A 19,231-nucleotide genomic window follows, 5' to 3' on the forward strand; every position below is an offset into this window, starting at 1 on the left:
AGCAGCACATCAACATTGATAATAATAATAATACATGTTTCTTGAGTATCAAATCATCATATTAGAATGCTTTCTGAAGGATCACGTGACACTGATGACTAGAGTAATCATGCTGAAAATTCAGCTTTGTCATCACAGGAATAAATTACATTTTAAAATATATTACAATAGAAACCTGTATTAATATTTCACAACCTAAATTCAACATTCAAATAAATGCAGCCTTGGTAGGAATATATATATATATATATATATATATATATATATATACAGTGTGTGTGTGTGTATATATATATATATATATATATATATATATATGTGTATATATATTATATACACATACACATATATACATATACACACTTTTTCTCTAAATAACAGCTCAACAAAATCTAACATATATAGATGTAATAGCTCTTGTTAAACACATATATATATATATAGAGTTAATCTAATTTATTTCTCTCTTTTTCTTCCTCGCTCTAGTTCAGCAAGCAGATTGAGGTAGTTGACCCCAGTCGTCTCATGTCTCCACCCCCTCATCCCACTTTCCTCTTTTGCACTCTTTCACACGTTTAAGTATGCACACACTGTAACGCAGTTAAATGAAAGTGAGAAAGGTCTGGACCGAGGGTCTTGTTCTCCAGGCTAACTCCAGCCTCATCCTGATGTTTGTTTGTTTGTTGTTATTATTAGTACTGTGTTTACCTCACCTGTCTTGTTTACGTCTCCTCCTTGGACCTCCCACTCAGCCATTCAGAACCTTATGATGGAGCTGGTGTTTACACTAATTATTATCATTATTATGATATCTATGAAGGCAATGCTAACTCTGCATACTGTATGTGTGGTTGAATGAAATGTAATTGCTGGTTAACCAAAACCTTAATCTGTCCTTTATACACATCTTTGAGCTTAGTATGTGCTGTTGTCTTTGAGCTGCAGAAACAAACCTGCCTCCCACATTCATTACATTCAATTATGTGAATAGGATGCCAGGGATAATCTCACAAACACATGCAAATGAATGTGTTTTTGTAATCGGTGTTGAATGCCAATAAAGAGGTGCTATTAAGACTGCATAAGGAGTAAGGAAAAGGAAAAATGACAAGTTAAGAGAAAAATAAAAGAAATGGAAATGGGGTTATAAAATTATCCCGTCTCTATCTATCTATTCTATAATACTCCAAATTTTATGAAAAGACAATCTTATATAGCCTGTTCTCCTGTATGAAGCAGTCGTAAAAGTTGATAAAATTGTTGCAGTGTGGAGGCAGGCATATCAGCAGTGCACATTATGTGCAGTGTGTAATAATGTATCATCAAAATTTGTCCACTTGCTAGTCCTCAGAAAAATATTAATACATTAATGTATTTCGATTTTTCTAAATTTCTTTGTTAATATTATTATTTATTATAAAAAAAAAATTTTTTTTTAAAGATTGTCTTTTTCAGGAATTTATTGGATTAATATGATCTTAACAAAAAGATGATCTTAACATTGTTAGAGACAATTAGGGAACATAATTAAAAGTATAATTAAAATATTATTATCGCTTAATTATGAGCATTATTAAATGTAGTAATACTTAAGCAGATGGATGCAACTATGGGGAGAACATCTGAGTTGCTGTCTCATGCTGTGAAATGGTATGTGTGCTGAACATTTGAGACTGAAATAGGGGCAAATCGAAGGCTTTTTGTGGTTATCTTGAGAGCAGAAATATGCATTTCGGAAGAAAGTGAGAGGAGGGAGCAGGAGAAACTGTGAAAGAAAGCACAGTTGGCTGTTTTAATATTACACAACCACTGATGCACATTTCAGCTCAGTGTCTGGCCTGGCCTTCTGTATGTTAGCTTGATAACACAGCCGAAATGCCACTCTGTGAATTAAACATACCCCTCTCCTAAGTGCCGGCCTATTCTTTCTTATCGCGCTCTCTCTCTCTCTTTTTATTTTACCTCATCTTGCTTTACTTGTATCCTATGTTTTCCTATTTTTACCATGAAAAAAATCCCTAAAACTACGACTAGCTCTTTCTTGGAAGTCTGCATGTGTCTTTGCCGTCAAATGCTTTGTCATCACTTTGATGTGCGAGTTGAGCTTTTGGGATTTGCTGTATTGTTGGATTTCTGTGTTGATGAGTGTGGCTTTTTTTGGAATGCCTAAATGATTTAAGAAGTATATGTGTCACAATGTTTCAGTGGAATTACTGGAATAAGTATCTTTTTGCTTTTTTAGAGAATGCAAAATACTTGTACTATATCTGAACAGCTGTGTTTTTATATATAAAGGTACACATATGTGTACTCTAGTTTGCATGGTGGTCTTAAATTGGGACTCCTGAGATCTGTAGGTAAAGAAGAGGTAGGAGAAAGAGAGGGTGGATATTTTATTAATGTGGCTTGTTAATATTCCAGCACTGAGGGACGACTCCCGTGTCTCTTCTCCTGAAGAATGATGAATAACTCAACACCTCCACGGCAACTCCACTGCAACTCACTTCTGATCATGAATATTCACAGCCTGCCTGGCTGGGACGGCCCTCCCCTGACTGCAGTGATGAGAGAGAGAGAGAGAGAGAGAGAGAGAGAGAGAGAGAAACAGAAAATGAGAGAGGTATGAATGTGAATGTGAGCGCCAACGTATGGGTGATTACAGGATGGATCAAACTATAATCAGTTTCATTTTCCTCAGAGATGTGTATGCTAAGGTAATTTATAATTTTAAAATCTGAAAGTAGAATTTTGTCTACATAGTCAAACTCAAAACGTCAGACAGAATCTTGTCAAGGCCCTCTGATGTGTAGTGGCGGCCCTCAATAAACCCTTTAAAGACAAATTTCATTGGGTTTTAAAACATTAATCTAGCACTTTAAAATCTATTTTTCTAGATTTTAAATGTTTGTAACCTCTGTAGATCCTTCTTATTCCTTTTCTGTTCTTCTGGCATGCTTCTCTGTTTCGTCTTGGTTGGTGTGAATGTCTAGATTCAGTGAATATAGAATCAGTGAATAAACCACCCTGGTGGCATTCATGGAAACCACTAGATATCATTTGTGCCTTTTGACAGTGAGGTGAACAAAGAATGAGAGGGTGAGAATGTAAACATGACCAGCTTTTCATATCAATAATGTGCATGCTTGTCTATGAATACTTAATATTTCCTTATATGATTTGTGTACCTATATACGTTTGAACTGCACTCAGTAATTGAGTTTTTAAATGAAAACTGGTGAACCCAAGGGAAGTTCAGTCTGAAGGTACTGTCAATTAAGTCTGAAAGTCTGAAGTAGTGATAGAAAACTGGCCTATGTGTAGAATTATTATTATATAAGAAATAGAAATGGCAATATGTGCTCAGTTACACAAATATAATGTACTTCACAAAAAATTCCAGTTCAGATATGGTGACTCAGATCCTCAAACACTAAGGAAATAGCAATCTGGAGGATGCAACAATGGTCATGCAGGCGGAGAGTGTCCTGAGAATCAAAGAGCAAGTTCATTCGAGTCATAAGTCTCTGAAATTGGCTGATTACCTGAGCTTGAAGTGCAACCGCTGGAATTACAGATGTTTCAACATCAACAGCTCAGAGGAGATGGATAAAACGGAAGAAATGCTTAGAGTTCACCATAGTGTAGAAACAGAGCGACAAAGAACATAAAGGAGAATTTTTCTTGTAGTTGTAGTCTATGTTGTGTACTAAAGTCAGCATGCAGATGTTTAAAAAGGGGAAAAAAAGAACCTTGTGTCAGTCTTATTCAGTGGTGCTGCAACATAGTTTCTAAATGTTCTGTACAGTATGAAACAGACAGTGCTGTAGTGTTGACCGATTCCCAATAAATTACTCTTAATAGTTAGTTGTTTTTAATGTTTTTTTGTTTGTTTGTTTGTTTGTTTTATTTATTTATAAAGCACATTTTAATACAACCAAGGTTGCCCAAAGTGCTGTACATCAATAGTAAATAGAATAATAAGAAGGGGTAAAGGAACAAGCATTACAAAGAGAATTAATAGCCCGGGAAATTAAAAGTCATAGTTAATAAATGAGCTTTTAACAAAGATTAAAACCAGAAAATGTCTGAGCGTACCTGATACTTAAAGGCAATGAGTTCCAAAGTTTGCACGATACCCACGAGTTTTAATCTGGATCTGGGAACCACTAAAAGAAGCTGATCATAGGATCTCAGGGGCCTAACAGAGGAGCGCTGGTTCACTAATGTTTCCTGGTATTTTGGTGCCAACCCATTCAAAATTTGAAACTAAACAATAAAAGTTTATATTCAATCTGGAAACAGACCGGCAGCCATTTGAGGGAAGAATGAATCGAAAAAAGTTCAGTCCAATTCACAGATACGTAAATGACTCTACTGAGCTGGTTCTTTTTAGTGAATGAAACATATTCAGCTTTCAGCTTACATGTGAGTTGTTACTGGTTGTTAAATATGACAATGTGTACACATTGTTAAATAAACAAAAAATAACTTACACTGTAGTTAAAGATACATCAGTAGTGTTTTTTAAAGGAAATTAATGAAATATACTACCTACCACATTTTTTGGGTTTGTATTGTTGTTTAATGTGTATTTAAATGATTATCCCTAGTATATACAGACAGACAGAAAGATAGACGGACGGACAGACAAGCAGACAGACCTTATAAACAAGTTAAAGTTACAATTGTAAATGTCAGACTTTGTGATGTTCTCTCTCCAGGCCTGCTGTGCATGACTGTTTCATCAGCTGTATCAGATCAGCTTGTGTTTCTCTGTGGCAGATCTAGAACCGTGATCCCCGCGGCAGATACTAGCAGCAACAGCCTCCTGACTTTCTGCAATGCTCTGTCCTATTACGGCCCTAGTATGGCGGATTACTGCCAGGAAACCAGGATAATGGTCGTCACGGCAGCGGAAATCCGCTTTCCTTAAGAATGGCACTGAGAGGCGTGAAGGCCAAATCCTCCATTTAAAACCACGAGAGACAGGCCCCTATTATATCAACTTACCACTCTGTATCCAACACCGTCTCTTATTCTTTGGCTCTTTTTAGAGTTTTATCTCTGTTCTTGATTCTTTCACACTTCCCATGTTCACTTTGGTTTCTCCAGGATGCTGTTACCTGGGTGGATGGGTGGCTTTGGAGAATTACCCAACACATACTGACCCTCTTTAACTGATCATTACAGCCAGTATACAAACAAAATTAACTGGTTGCTATGTGAATATGAGTAATAATAACATGATTTTTTTTTGTAGAATCATAGAGGTTTTTTTAGTTTACAGGTGTTGCAGCAACTGCTATTGTTTACGTTGTGAAAGTAATGAGCCTCTCTTCACTGTCATCCTCAGGAATGTGCTAACACTTGAACCCGAGGGCAGATCAAGTAGGAAATGAACGCACCAGAACATGATGGAGAGAGAGGAAGATGGATGGATGGATAGTGGGAGAGGTAAGTAGTGCAGAAATGACTAATGACGTGCCAGTCCTTAGTTGATGAGATAAACTGTCCAAGGCAGAGTTAGCGTGGTAAATTGGTGACAGTGGATCGAAGGTGTTCTCTCTAAACAGCGAACGTGAGTGTGAGTGAGAGAAGTCAACTGACATCTCGGAAAGAAGAGATAACACACTTGAAGAAGGGACTGTTAACATAGGGGAGAATGAGGTAAGCTGTGTAAGTTGTTATTTAAGTTCGAAATATGACATCTCACAAAAAACATACAAACATGTAGACAACTTTCCCCATTATCAAGCATAAATTATACTATTTACTTATCTTACAATTTTATGTTGCTGCCCCTTAAATTTATAAACCAGCCAGGAAAAGTTTTCATATTATGGCTATTTGTAGAAGTAAAAGATTTTACTGAATTTATTGGAAAAAAAAACAAAAAAAAATAAACATAGTAAATAAAATACTTTCTGCAATTGGATGCAAAGCTCACTATCCTCTGCCTAAAACTTAATCTGCCCAATATGAGCTGCCCGAAACCCATATAAAACCAGCCAACAGACCAGCTAAGACCAACAAACTAGAGATTTTTTAGATATACTGAGACACTTCAGAGAAGAGACGCTTGACACACTTAGAGACGGTGAGAGATGATGTAAAAATATCCTGAAAAACTAAGATGAAGCATTTCCAGAAGTCCTCATGAAGCTTTTTGAAATTAAAGCATAATGCAGAATCATCAAACGCTGTTTGTAGGTCATTTTTCTTAAGATTACACATAGTTGGAACATAGGGAAGATTTTGAAGAGCCACAACCGAGATTCACCCACCTGCTCATTCATATTTTACAGTTTGACCTTTGTCTTAGCAATTTTGGTGCTGTTTACCCATTATTCCCAGAGCTCAGGGTCATACCTAACATTTTTATTTGCTGATGGATTGAGCGTTATGAGTACTGAACGAAGGATAAAAAGACTCTTTGTTGCCCAGCACGGTGCCTCCAAATGACAGAGTAGGATGGAGACGGTGGGAGAGAGGAAGGGGGGTAGAGATCTCTTTTTACGCCTCTGGCTAGCATGGAAAGACACTCCTCAAGCTAGTGACATTTAGGGAGAATCAGATCTGAAGAATTTCTTATCTCCTCCTGCCACTTTTGTACTCCCTTTCTTTATCCCTTCAACTAGTTTCCTTCCCTAATCTGCTTCATATCTGCCACCTGCATAACCATACACACACACACACACACACACACACACACACACACACACACACACACACACAGTTGCATTGATTGCATGTGTCCGAGCTGGCACTGGTGAAAGGAGAGTCCTCATTGATTAGTTTGTACAATTGATCTCGAGGGAGACAAAAGGTAAGGCATTTCTCCTGCTCTTTCTCCATCACTTTTACTCTTTCTCTGAATCGGCAACTTTGGGATTAGTGGAAAAAATGAAGGGATGTGGAGTGGAAGAGAGAGAAGGAGAGTGGGGTAGAAGACTCACACTTTTCCCCAGAGTCCTGGTGTATGGCACTTCAACTGAGGAATCAGATAAACAAAAGCTCTTTCATCCCAAGAGGAAGCTCTCTCTCTCTCTCTCTCTCTCTCTCTCTCTCTCTCTCTCTCTCTCTCTCTTTGTGTGTGTGTGTGTGTGTGTGTGTGTGTGTGTGTGTGTGTGTGTGTGTGTGTGTGTGTGTGTGTGTGTGTGTGTGTGTGTGTGTGTGTGTGTGTGTGTGTGTGTGTGTGTGTGTGTGTGTGTGTGTGTGTGTGTGTGTGTGTGTGTGTGTGTGTGTGTGTGTGTGTGTGTGTGTGTGTGTGTGTGTGTGTGTGTGTGTGTGTGTGTGTGTGTGTGTGTGTGTGTGTGTGTGTGTGTGTGTGTGTGTGTGTGTGTGTGTCTGCTTTTCTTGGCCCTGGACTTAAGATGTTACCCTAAATGTGCTGGCTTGTGGATTTGAGCAATCTCACCTCCGAATGGGGAATTCTTGATGTTGTGACACTTGAGCCTTCAACACTGAGGGAAAGTTACTTTTTGTAACTTCTCTTATTTTCGTATTTTTTCTCCACTCTGCCAGTTAGAGGCGTCTAAGGGTTATGAGCCCTTTGCCAGCAGCCAAGATTCCTGAGCTGCAAACTATTCATGATATAACATAGTAAAAACTTTGAAAAGAAAGTATTTAGTTACACAATACATCCATCCATCTATCCACCTTCCTACCTACCTACGTCCATCAATCCGTCCGTCACCGTAAAATCAAAATGGACCATTCTTATTTTGAAATATTCCAGTATTTATTATAAATAATTTATCCGTGCACATTATTATTATTTTTAATCCTCTGATGACGGGACAACCTGTCACTCACATGAGGTAACAGCAATAACAAACGACAAACATCCAATCAATTCCCCATGGACAAAATCAAGTCCCACTTGATTTTTTTCTTGTTCGAGAAGAGTTCATGTATAGTTGCATATATAAGTCACAATAGGGAAGAAAAGACTAATGCAACTTCTGTTTCATGCTGACTTTAAGTCAAGAATTAAGTGAGGAAGTTTCTATAATACAGCCCCAGATTTCACAACATTAAAGTCAAGTTAGGGACATTTTAGAAAAGCACATTTGATTGCCTCAACTTGTTCTGTTGTGAGTAAAATACACCAGAAAAGTAGTGTGCATCAGCAGCACCAGAACCTCTTAATTTAACCCTGTATTGATTCAGTTACCTATGAGAGGTCTTTCACCATAATAGACTCCCACCTTCATAAGCATATGCTCATCATGATAACACACCTGACAACCTAAGTACATTGACCAGTTTGTCTTAACTACCGGTCAAATTGGACTAAATTTGTAGCAGCATCTTTCATTTGGTTGAAATGGCAGAGAAGCTGAAGTGAGGGATTATGGGTAATTGTCAAGCTGTTGAGGCGGCTTTCTCTTGACAGAGCAAACGAAGAAAAGAGAGAGAGAGAGCAGGGGGCTGTTTGGGGGGATCGGGGCAAAACAGGAAGGAGACTGCAAATGAGGCTTGTTTCAATAACAGGATCGATGGGGTGCAGGAAAAGATGTTGTGCACGTCAATGATAAGCATCCCCTGGCAAACACTAGAAGGTGTGGGGGAGAGGAAGGGAGGGTGAGGGGGGACAAACAAAGAGGAAGAATTAAGACAAAGTGAGAGTTGGAGAGACAGAGATGTCAGGGAGTAGAAAATGGAAATTGAAGAGAGACAAACATTGGGGAATGCTTGACTGCAACTATGTTAGAGTGCGCCAGAGACAGAGAAAGAAGAGAGGCGTGAGGTTCGACAATCAATGAATGCAGTCAAAAAGATGCAGTGCTCTGTCAGTTTCACAGCTCTCGTTCTCAGTATTATTTGTCAGAAGTGCAATAATGTGTGTGGAGTTTCTGTCAGAGTATCTGGAGAACTTAGTATATATTTAGCTTTAAAGAGATATAAATATGAAAATCTGTCATTATTTTCTCATGCCATTCAAAAGCCATTCATTTCTTCTTCCATGGAGCTCCGAAGGAGATTAGTAATGTCCTAGCTGTTCTTTCCAAACCGTCTCAGGTTACGACTGTAACCATTGTTCCCTGAGAAGGGAACAAGATGCTGCGTTACTTTGCCACACCTCCTGAATGCCTGAAAGCGTCTTGCTTCAGCCTATCAGAAGCTTACGCTGTTGTGTTCCGACATGCCTTTGTAAGCTTCTGTGTACGCCGTCACACGCTACGTCACGACGTAACACCAATCAGGCTGGTCTAATTTCACACGTGCTTCAGATGCTATCACACAGAAGCGTTCCCATAATGTTTTAATCTTCTTCTTTTTTTTACAGGAGGATTATTTTAGTATTTTTTTAAATACTATTATAGCATTTATTATTTTGAATTGGGTTTTATATATTTTTTGTTTTCATTTTAATTGTAGTATTAATTTAGTAATTTTGTTATGTGCTTTTGTCATTTTATTCGTATTTTTTCAATTTTAGTTTTAGTAATTTTACCTCAACGTAAACTTATTTAAAGAAAATGAAAATGACATTGAAAGACAATGAAGAGATATTTTTAAAGAAATCTGAGAGCTTTCTGTCCCTCCATTCACCGCTACTCAACTACCACTTTGTTGCTTCAAAAAGTTCATAAAGAGATCGTAAAAAACTAGTCTATATGAATCGAATGTGAATAAAACCCTAAATTAAATCTGTTCATCATGTCAAGTCAAGTCAAAGTTTATTTATATAGCACTTTTTAAAAACAACAGGTGTTTAACAAAGTGCTGTACACACATATCCTTTTATCAATAATGCAAACAACCAACATGACTTACAATAAAATGAATAAAAAAACAACAACAATAAAACAATACTCTCACATAGCGTCAAATGCCAAACTGTAGTAGTGAGTTTTGAGATTCGATTTAAAAATAGCAAGGGTTTGAGCCTGTCTGATGTGCAGGGGCAAACTATTCCAGAGCTTCGGTCCTGCTACTGCAAATGCTCTTTCACCTCTGCTTTTTAATTTAAAGCAATCAAGTCTCTTCAGAAATTTTGGACTAAACCACTCAATTCATATGGATTAGTTTTACGATCTCTTTATAAACTTTTTGAAGCGTCAAAGTGTCAGTTGTGTCGCTGTCAATGGAGGGACAGAAAAAGATCTTCATTTGTGTCCCGAAGATGAATGAAAGTCTTACAGGTTTGGAATGACATGAGGGTGAGTAATTAATGACAGAATTTTTGTGTGAACTAACCCTTTAAGCTAGTTGCTAAGACAACAATTCAAATTTGTATATTTATGTTAAATTTTATTTCTGATTTATTTAAATAGCCAAAATCAAGATTTTCAAGCATTAATGCATCTGTTGTCAACCTATTATACTGTATGTAATATTAATTCTCTCTAACTGGCATCCTATTAAAGTCTTCGAGATCTTGGTACATATGGACTGCATAGACACTGGCAATGCCTCTCCAACCTAGACAAACAAATTGTGATCGCTCAGCAGGGGTCAGAGGTCAAGCTAGGCAATCAACAGCATTATTTTTCAGCTCTAAATGTTGAGGCGTTGATGGCTGCTCCTGTTCCCCCCGTCAGGTCGTGGCAGCATTATCTTTTAATGCCAGATCACTCCTTACCTCTCCGCCTGTCGTACAGTCCACACTCCCAAATGCCACCGGCATTACCATCAAACGATTCCTGTCACCTCTCCCAATACGGGAGGATTTGCAACAAGCCTGGGCTTATGAATCAAACAAACAATGAGAGCGAGCGGGTTGGTGTGCCTGTGTAAATGAACGGAGGTGTGGGGATGCAGAGCAGGGAGACAGGTAGCTGGTGATAGCTGTCACACTGGATGTTTTCACCCTGACGGGTGGCTGATTAGCAGGCGATGAAAGAGAGGAAGCGAAAGAAATGAGGACGAGTGAAAAAGAGAGAGAGCGGGAGGCAGAATGTGCAGTTCTGTACCGTTTGCTCACCAGCTACGCATTTGTGTCTTTAACACACACACACACACACACACACACACACACACACACACACACACACACACACACACACACACACACACACACACACACACACACACACACACACACACACAGTCTGAGGGGTAAGCTGGTTTTATCTGTGAGACCTGTCTCTTAGTATAGAAAAGGACTGCATGCAAGATGTTGCCACTCTCTCTCTCGTCATCCATCATACTCTCTGTCTATCATGTTAAGTTTATTTAAAGAAGTCAAACACACTCAGTGTTTAAGTCTGACTGACCTCTCTCCATCTTATAAGTTGAGAGCAGTTGTTTATTTGTTAGATGGGCTGTGCAGTAAAACTGTTGTGTTGACAGTCTGTCACGCAGGAAGGATGTCCGGTGTGTTCAGCTGACATTGTGTGTCTGGGAGGCTTTGATTAGTCTAGAAATGTCACCCAGCGATTTCATGGATAGATTTCTCCAGCAAGAAAAGTTCAACTTGTTTTTGGGGAGAAGATGTGTGTCCATAAGTCTGAGACCCTTAGCGAAAATGCATCTAGTTTGCATTTTTTTTTTATTTTTTTTTTTTATTTTTTAAGGATAATAGTTTGAGTGATATTAACATTCTGAATTGTCAAAATGTTTTTTATTTTTTATTTTATATCATAACATTTCTTTCATTTTTTTTAATGCCTAAAAATGCCTATTTTATGTTTAAATAAAAAATAAAAATAGTTTAAATTACATTTTGAATCCCAGTCTTTATCGGATGTATATATTCATTCTACCATGGCAAAAAGCAAGAAGGTTTCTGTAGGTCTTATAGATCATCAATAATCAGAAGGAGATAAGAATGTGGGATCGAGAAGAAGAAAGAGATTCACATTCACGTCAAAGTGCCCTTGAGGTGGGTCGATGACAGTCAGCACGATGAGGGAGAAATAAAGGTAGAGTGAGAGAGAAAAATGGGAAGCTGTTGATTCTTAGTGGACTCAGCACTGATGTCACAGTACTTTACCATGTCTGACTCCACAAACTTCAAGTCTGTTTGTATCTTAAATTGTTTCAAGAGCACACTTCTCCCCTCTCTCTCTGTCCGTCTCTCTCTGCTCACTTTAGATGCCCAGTGTAGGTCCTGTTCATAATTCATCTTCTACCTCCTTCCACTTGACCTGTTTGGGTACAATGAGTGCAGAAGGCATTTGTCTTACTCTCCCTCCCTGTGTGTGTACTAGCCAATGCTCACTATCACTAATGGAGAATACAGATGCCACATAGTCAATAATGAAGAGAAATGCCACGCCAAGTGTGTTTTGCCCAGACAATGAGCTACAGAAGTATAATTGCTCCACATAGTTTTGAAATTATGCTAATGTTAAATATACTAAAGCGTTAACAAAATTTTACATGTGAAAAAAGAGATCATACGTGCAGTTTACAGCATATTGACCTTTTGTCTATGGTCAAATCAAATCCATTCTGAGATTCAGTATGACAGAACTCTTTCTTGTGATTAAAATAACCATATAATAATTGTTTAAAGAAATTATAGTTAGAGAATGTGCACACATGCAGTCCTATAAAATAATGTCTCAAAGACCACTATGGCTAGAGATAACAACACCTTCTCCAAGTGGATAAAGTGCTGACTCAAAGCAGTATGTTCTAGTTGTTACTTTCTTTTTCAGCCCAGCAATTTGCAGACCGTATTGAGTGGAGACCTGGGAGACACATTTTGTATCAGTATCTAACTTGTACTATGTGTCTCAAGCTTTGATACACTTTGATTTCAACATATGTCTGCTACAATTTGAAGTAGTTTAGAAATCTACAACCTATCTTAAAACTGAGAAGTACAACTTATCTTTAAACTGTGTAAATTCATTTAAAGTACAAAGGTGCTGTTAATGAAGTAGGTTTTAGCACCCATTACAAACATAGTAATTAGTATACCATCAACACCCAGCCTCATTTCATTTTAAGCATTTTTATATGAAAACTTTTAATTCTAAACCGTAAATAAAATTAAGAAAAAAATAAATAAATGTAGAACTTTCACATTGCGTATAAACATATATTGTATACTTCAATGTAATGTTAAAGGTTGGTATATCAATAGTTTGTTAGAAAAATAATCCTCCACGGGCAGATTAAAGCAACAGAATAAAAACAGAATAATAACAGCACAAACACAGATTTACAGTCACATCGCACACACATTTTTCCAACAACATTTGCTTTCTTTGCATTATTGACTCTAATCAGTAGCGATGTGTTTGGTATCTTACTTTATTTTTAATTAATGAATGTTTTGCCATCTGGTTGATTAAGGCTTTTTTAGTCTTCTGTTTTAGTTAAAGGGATAGTTCCCCCAAAATCAAAATGATTTCATTATTTACTCACCCCTATGTTGTTACAAACCTGTTTGATGTTATTGTACTTTTCCCCCCCAAAATAGTATGTCAAGAAGAAAAAAAAAGAAAAAGAAAAAAAAGCATAATTAAATTATCATATATGTCATCACAAATTGTTAAATTAGACACAAGATCCAATGCCAATTTAAAGTAAAAATACACTGACGCCCCATTTTTTATATCTTGATGTGGATACAGGCTTGACACAATCTTTGTGTGATGTGATTATCAGTAAATATCGGAAGAACTTTTCCTCTCACCAAGCTATTATAAAAACTTCAAAAGACTTAAAATATAGCACAGGAGTTGTATGGACTACATTCACAATATTTTTATGGTGCTTTTGTCCTTTTTTTTTTTTTTTATCTTGTCAGACGTTGTATGGCTAGAGTTGTGTAACAATACCTCAGAAATGTCTAGTTTTTTGTTAATACAGAATTTTTTTTCTCACAGTCTCCTGTATTTCTGCTGTAGTCATCCTGTTTCTTTTTCTCTCTTCTCCACACGTGCTCTCTTATGATGTGGCATTGTACGCTTGCCTCACCCCAGTGTCCCCCGTCCACACATACACACAGAGTGTTGCTGTCAGGGTGCAAGGCCCGGGCTGTCACCACTAAAGGTAATGCCTCATTAGGCTCCATGAGGCCCAGGGTGAACCTGGCACAGTGGCCTGTCCTGTCTGCCTGCCCCTAATTGGATCATCTCTACATCCTCAGGCTGCCAGCGGCTGAAAGGAGCTGTGCATGAGGGGCTGAGTTGGGGTAAAGGCTCTGGAATTCTCCGGAGAGGATGACGGGCTCTGGAGACGGGCTTTATGGCAGGCCATTGAAGGGAAAAGACATCCTTTACCTTTAGAGTGAGATGGGATCAAACTGCAGGTGACCGGGAAGGTCTTGGAAAATGATTTGTCAGCATGTGTGCTGGATCTTTGTATGAATTTGCTGATGTATGTCAGATGTGTGTGTGCATGTTTGTATTTGTTTGCCACACGCTTTTGCCCTTTATGCTGCTGTGCAGAGGGCATGCAGGGATTGGAAAGATGGCTGCCCTGCTTGATGGATTTAGGGCACAATTGGGAAAAAAGCAAGAGTCTCAGAGAGGATCAGACTTTTCAACCGATTCCTAAAACAAAGATTCTATCTAGTTTTTTTATTCTTGTGTGCTTTTGCTCTGTAATGTGTAAGTTTAAGTTTACTTTTTATTTAATTATTTTTGTTTTTATTGTCTTTTTGATCTTCAAAACTATTTTCTCATTATGTTCTTTCTCTCTGTACAGCTCTCTCTGTCTTTATCTACACAAAGTATATGGACACCCCCTTCTCACTGAACTGCAACATGGCACAATCACGTCACCAGCTTGCTGACAGTGAAATGGTTTACAGAGTCTGCTGTAAGTGCCTGACCTTGTTTCTATCCATGTATGTTTGTAATGTTGTAAAAAATGATAGTATAGTATAGTATAGTATAGTATAGTATAGTATAGTATAGTATAGTATAGTATAGTATAGTATAGTATAGGGTGACCATACGTCCTGTTTAACCAGGACATATCTGGCCAGGATTTCGAGATCGCCCAAAATGCCCGGGATTCGGCTTTTGCTTTCTACAGTCACCATTCATTATGTTTACATTATTACGTTATTTGACACTGACACGTACGTGCCAGCTTTGCAGGTCATGCATTCTGATTCACACGGATCCCGATCGAGACGAAAACACAGGAATTTTCTTAGCAATGCTAGAACGCACATCAACCGATCACTTGTTTAGTGTTCATGTAAACACTACATTCAGATTAACCAATCGGAAGTAATTCAGTACTACTGAATCAAAAGGTGTACATGTAAACAAAATGAATGGCGACGAGAAAGCAAAAGCCGAATCGCGGATATTTTGGGCGATCTCGAAATCCCGGCCGGACATGACCTGGAATATGGTCACCATAGTATAGTATAGTATAGTATAGTATAGTATAGTATAGTCAAGTTTGGGGTTGGTAAGGGGGGTAGTCTTGGTACTTTTGGGGTAGTCCTACTATGATATAGACTACATAGCCTATAATAAAAGATAATGAATTTCAAACCTGAACCAAACATATTTTTATTCAAACATCAACAGTCTGTCATTAGTCTTTAGTCTGCCACAAAAAAACAACATTAAAATCATGAACTCAAATGTCATTGTGAAATAAAAAATAAAAAGAGACTGTTGTAACAGTGCGTAAATCAGAAATTATTATTACGACTAAATAGACGGTCATTAAATAAGAAAACTAAATAATTGTGTAGATGATTTGCTTTGTGTAACCCGACATCAGACATTAGGCCGAAGTATTTTTTTGCACACAGTACCGCGACCAATCAATCACTCCTTTACGACTGGCTGCCTGCACATTCACTGTACTCGCGGCTGCGGCAACTTGCGCTCACTTATCAATGCGTTTAAATTCGCGCCTACGGTATCTTTGTAGAACTTCAAAAAAGAAAAAAAGATGCTGCAGCCAAAAAAGGGGCTGCAGGACGACTCAACCTCCACGGACATATATACTGTGGGTACGGAAAGTATTCAGACCCCCTTAAATTTTTCACTCTTTGTTATATTGCAGCCATTTGCTTTTTTTTTTCTCATTATTATACACACAGCACCCCATATTGACAGAAAAAACACAGAATTGTTGACATTTTTGCACATTTATTAAAAAAGAAAAACTGAAATATCACATGGTCCTAAGTATTCAGACCCTTTGCTCAGTATTTAGTAGAAGCACCCTTTTGATCTAATACAGCCATGAGTCTTTTTGGGAAAGATGCAACAAGTTTTTCACACCTGGATTTGGGTATCCTCTGCCATTCCTCCTTGCAGATCCTCTCCAGTTCTGTCAGGTTGGATGGTAAACGTTGGTGGACAGCCATTTTCAGGTCTCTCCAGAGATGCTCAATTGGGTTTAAGTCAGGGCTCTGGCTGGGCCATTCAAGAACAGTCACGGAGTTGTTGTGAAGCCACCCCTTCATTTTTTAGCTGTGTGCTTAGGGTCATTGTCTTGTTGGAAGGTGAACCTTCGGCCCAGTCTGAGGTCCAGAGCACTCTGGAGAAGGTTTTCGTCCAGGATATCCCTGTACTTGGCCGCATTCATCTTTCCCTCGATTGCAACCAGTCGTCCTGTCCCTGCAGCTGAAAAACACCCCCACAGCATGATGCTGCCACCACCATGCTTCACTGTTGAGACTGTATTGGACAGGTGATGAGCAGTGCCTGGTTTTCTCCACACATACCGCTTAGAATTAAGGCCAAAAAGTTATATCTTGGTCTCATCAGACCAGAGAATCTTATTTATCACCATCTTGGAGTCCTTCAGGTGTGCTTTCATGTGTCTTGCACTGAGGAGAGGCTTCTGTCGGGCCACTCTGCCATAAAGCCCCGACTGGTGGATGGCTGCAGTGATGGTTGACTTACTACAACTTTCTCCCATCTCCCGACTGCATCTCTGGAGCTCAGCCACTGTGATCTTTGGGTTCTTCTTTACCTCTCTCACCAAGGCTCTTCTCCCCCGATAGCTCAGTTTGGCCGGACGGCCAGCTCTAGGAAGGGTTCTGGTTGTCCCAAACGTCTTCCATTTAAGGATTATGGAGGCCCACTGTGCTCTTAGGAACCTTAAGTGCAGCAGACATTTTTTTGTAACCTTGGCCAGATCTGTGCCTTGCCACAATTCTGTCTCTGAGCTCTTCAGGCAGTTCCTTTGACCTCATGATTCTCATTTGCTCTGACATGCACTGTGAGCTGTAAGGTCTTATAAAGACAGGTGTGTGGCTTTCCTAATCAACTCCAATCAGTATAATCAAACACAGCTGGACTCAAATGAAGGTGTAGAACCATCTCAAGGATGATCAGAAGAAATGGACAGCACCTGAGTTAAAGTAAATATAGGCTAGCAATCACAACATAAGGTGCTTGAACTGGAGATCATCATTAACCAGACCGTAGTCTACTCGCCTCACATGTCTAAAAAATGTGAAATATATTTACAGAAAGCTGGTTCTAAACAAAACCATCCAAAACAAAAAACTATGTAGCCTAATAAATGTGCATTTCTCCGGTGCGTTCACTAGCCTACTGCAAAGATCGCGAGTCAATAGCCTATCGTCAACTTCATCTTTGCCAGAAGTTAAATTTAAATTGCGTGTGTGAATGAATGATGATGTTTTAGCAAACTGTATTGCTATACTGAGGAAAGGAAAATTAGACTGAAATATGTTGAAATAAAATGTAGGCTATTTGTATAAGCAACGTATTAAACTGCAAATTAACAATATGCCCTAATATTTCATGAAAACAACGTTACAGTCAGGCGAAATATGAAAGACAACATCTTGTTGACTAGATTTGGGTACAGTTTTTACTGTAGAATATACTGCCACGTCAAATAAGCTTTTGTTTAGCAATTTCTATATCTATTTTTGTCAAAAATAAAGTCATCAACTAAGATGTTAGCTGTTCCAATGTTGACTATATTCAAACTAATGAATACATTGATAAAATGTAGGCCTATAATCTTTTTTTTTTACAAAGAAAGAGTACACTTGAAATATTGTTGAAATTGTAATTATTGTTGTAATTGTCACCTTTTTAATAAAATAGCTAAACATATTTACTAGATAGATGTAAGCAAAATCTTAAATGGTCAATATAAGTCTTCTTCTAAATATATCTTTTGTCCTTGCATTGTGGCTCAGTCAGTGTCACACCTGAGTGAATGGCTCATCATTATGCAGAGTGGGTGGGACATTGTATTCTAAGGTGTAAACCACTCCTAGTTCACGCCCCCCTCGCATATTGGCTTTCCAAGCAAAACCTGTTTTACATCAATTTAAATCAATGTATGGTTTTATGTGAACGATAAAGCAAGACTATTTTCACATAATTTTGAAGAAAAAACTCTAGGCGAGGACATCCATTAGTCAAAAGTCTTATTGCCACATATTTAGTATGTGTTTTGTGGCCTTATTTCAAAAACTTTAATTTTTAGTTTTTTCGATAACCACGCATAAACATTTTTCTCTCAAAAATGAAAACATGTACATACATGTGGCTCACATATTATTGTAGTCCTGTTTGTGCTATATAGAGTGAATTTACACCTTTGCCATTAATATGTTTATAAGCAACTGAAAAAAGCACAAATGTCAGAGCATGTCAGAACACCCCCAGGGCCCAAAAAACCGCTCAGACTCCAGAGGGTTAAATATATGAGTGTCACAGCAAAGGGTCTGAATACTTAGGACCATGTGATATTTCAGTTTTTCTTTTTTAATAAATGTGCAAAAATGTCAACAATTCTGTGTTTTTCTGTCAAAATGGGGTGCTGTGTGTACAATAATGAGGGGAAAAAATGAACTTAAATGATTTTAGCAAATGGCTGCAATATAACAAAGAGTGAAAAATTTAAGTGGGTCTGAATACTTTCCGTACCCACTGTAAATGTTGAAAACAGTTGTGCTGCCTAATATTTATGTATTTTGGATTATTTAATGAATAAAAAGTATTCTCAATATTCGTTTAAAATAGAAATTTAATGTAACAATGTAAAAGTCTTTACTGTCAATTTTGATCAATTTAATGTGTTCTTTCTGAATAAAAGTATTAATTTATTTCAATAAACGTATTAATGACTCCAAAATTTTGAATAATATTATATTTAATACATATTTGTGTGGTGCTCATGTGTCAACACCCTTTAGTCCATAAAGTGTATTTCTCACTGTCTCTACCTGTCTTTCTGTTGCCTTGGTTATTATACTGATAATGGAACTGTGGTTCCTCTGGTTTGCATCCGTTCTGAGCTGGTAATAGATCTCAGCACCTAGTATTGTAGAGTCATCTTCGTAAATGTGTCT

The 19,231-nt window shown here is 37.9% G+C and overlaps 1 long non-coding RNA gene across 2 annotated transcripts in view; it reads left to right on the forward strand.

Annotated features, from left to right (window-relative positions):
- Positions 1-2,463: 2,463 nt before the first annotated feature.
- The window catches only part of LOC309479585, a 63,022-nt gene continuing 46,254 nt past the window's right edge, over positions 2,464-19,231 (forward strand). The window contains exons 1-2 of one of the 2 annotated variants that reach the window (XR_014199324.1): positions 2,464-2,620; positions 5,354-5,454. This is a non-coding gene — a long non-coding RNA (uncharacterized lncRNA). Of the gene's footprint in view, positions 2,621-5,353; positions 5,455-14,613; positions 14,731-19,231 lie in introns of those variants that run through there. The other variant, XR_014199325.1, reaches the window with a different exon arrangement.

The sequence above is a fragment of the Leuciscus leuciscus genome (assembly GCF_965113295.1).
Source record: "Leuciscus leuciscus genome assembly, chromosome: 1".
NCBI classification, from domain to species: Eukaryota; Metazoa; Chordata; class Actinopteri; order Cypriniformes; family Leuciscidae; genus Leuciscus; species Leuciscus leuciscus.